Source organism: Gossypium arboreum, chromosome 5 (assembly GCF_025698485.1).
Source record: "Gossypium arboreum isolate Shixiya-1 chromosome 5, ASM2569848v2, whole genome shotgun sequence".
Taxonomy (NCBI): domain Eukaryota; kingdom Viridiplantae; phylum Streptophyta; class Magnoliopsida; order Malvales; family Malvaceae; genus Gossypium; species Gossypium arboreum.
This window is the reverse complement of record NC_069074.1, coordinates 65,198,118-65,200,391: the sequence shown is the minus strand read 5'-3', so window position 1 is coordinate 65,200,391 and position 2,274 is coordinate 65,198,118. Positions and strand designations below refer to the sequence as shown.

The 2,274-nt window shown below is 38.9% G+C and overlaps 1 non-coding gene across 1 annotated transcript; it reads left to right on the top strand.

The window, feature by feature from the left end:
* Positions 1-1,935: 1,935 nt before the first annotated feature.
* Positions 1,936-2,042, top strand: LOC128293607 (small nucleolar RNA R71). The gene has a single exon (XR_008283787.1). It is a non-coding gene; the product is annotated as a small nucleolar RNA R71 (small nucleolar RNA).
* The last annotated feature ends 232 nt before the right edge of the window (positions 2,043-2,274 follow it).

Here is a 2,274-nt window from a genome sequence, read left to right as displayed (position 1 = left end):
TCCTGCTATCAATCTCATCAAAATAAGGTTTTAAACGAGTGTTGTTTACCTTAAAAGTGCCGAACTTGGGGTGACTTATGTCAACTGTACCGAATGGAAAAATACTAAGTACCATAAGAGGGATTTCTTCATTCGGTCTGGCAATGAGAATGTGAGGATTTGCGGCATCTAGTAAGACTTTATCTCCAACCTTAAGTTGATTTGGAGAGGTATCAAGCTCGTTCTGGTGTGGTTTTGGTTTATCGTGTGTTCTTGATTTTTGTGTTCGCCATTCATCTAGCTCCTCTATTTGCAGCCTTCGTTCTTCATGAGTAGGTCCTCTACTAATGCTTGAGAATGACTCATGTGCTTCCTTCAAACTCATTTCCTGCAAAGTAGGTTGTACCATATTGTCAGTTTTAGTAAAATGGGTTAAACAATCACCTTCAATTTCTGATGTGTTGCTAGAGTTACGAGCTTGAAGGGTGATTTTTTTGTCTCCCACATGGAGTGTGAGTTCACCTATGCCAACTTCAATGATCGTTTTAGCAGTTGCTAAAAAAGGCCTTCCTAGAATTAAAGGAGTGTTGCTATCCTCTTCTATGTCTAGAACAATGAAGTCTACGGGAAATATAAATTTATCGATTTTAACTAGCACATCTTCAATAATACCCTTAGGAAATCTTATAGTTTTATCTACTAATTGAATGCTCATCCTAGTCTGTTTGGGTTTCCCAAGACCTAATTGTTTGAACAATTTGTAGGGCATGATGTTAATACTAGCCCCTAAATCAGCTAATGCATTATTAACATCTAAACTACCAATTAAGCAAGGAATTGTAAAACTCCCCAGATCTTTTAATTTGTTCGGCAGCTTATTTTGCAGAATAGATGAGCACACTGCGTTTAGCTCCACATGTGACTCCTTGTCCAACTTCCGCTTATTTGCTAAAAGCTCCTTTAAAAATTTCATTGCGTTTGGAATCTGTGATAGAGCTTCAATAAACGGTAAGTTAATGTGTAATTTTTTTAAGAGTTTAAAGAATTTACCAAATTGTTCATCTGAGTGGTCTTTCCTTGTCACATTGGGGTATGGCACACGAGGTTTATATTTGATATTCTCTGATTTGTTTTTATTATGACCTACCTCACCTTGAACTTTGCTTACCATAGTTTCTTGCCTCGGTTCTGGTTCAGACTCAACGACTCTTTCGTCATCTTGAATATTAATTGTGTTGAGCTATTCCCTTGGGTTGGGTTCAGTATTACTTGGCAAGCTACCTTGTGGTCATTCGAAGATTAGTTTAGAAAGCTGGCCTATCTGAGTTTCGAGCCCTTGGATTGACACTTGTTGATTTTTAAGTCTTTGTTTGTTCAAAACGGGTTTCGACAATCGATATAAACTTTGAGAGCATCTCTTCAAGGTTCGGCTTCTTTTCCTGTTGGTAGGGTGGTTGTTGGTAGCCTGGAGGTGGTCTCTGATTTCCTTGGCCTCCTCATGAGAAATTTGGGTGGTTCCTCCAACTTGCATTGTAAGTGTTACTATATGGATTGTTTTGATATCGAGAATTATCACCCATGTAATTTAACTGCTCATTATCCATGTTGTGGCCATAAGGTTGGTATTCCGAATGGCTTGTTCCACCTCCACTTTCTTCGCACTGCATTACTGGGTGAACCTGTGAAGAACTAAGAAAACCATCAATTTTCTTATTCAAGAGTTCTACCTGATTAGAGAGCATGGTGACCGAATCGACATTATAAACACAGACTGTTTTTGTTGGCTTTGTCCTCATAACTTGCCACTGATAGTTATTGAGTGACATCTCTTCTATAAACTCATAAGCATCTTCAGGTGTTTTATTATTGATGGTTCCGCCAGCAGCTGCGTCAACCATTTACCGAGTCGAAGGATTCAGGCCATTATGGAACGTTTGAACCTGAAGCCAAAGCGGTAACCCATGGTGAAGGCACCTTCTCAGTAAGTCCTTGTATCTCTCCCATGCATCGTATAGAGTTTCTAAGTCCATCTGCAAAGACGAAGAGATATCATTACGTAATTTGACCGTTTTAGCCGACGGAAAATATTTTAATAGAAATTTTTCGGTCATTTGCTCCCAAGTAGTGATTGACCCTCGTGGTAATGAGTTCAACCACTATTTAGCTTTATTCCTCAATGAAAAAGGGAATAACTGAAGACGAATGGCATCATCAGAAACACCATTAATTTTAAATGTATTGCATAGTTCCAAGAAGTTTGCTAAGTGACCGTTGGGATCCTCATCCTGCAAACCA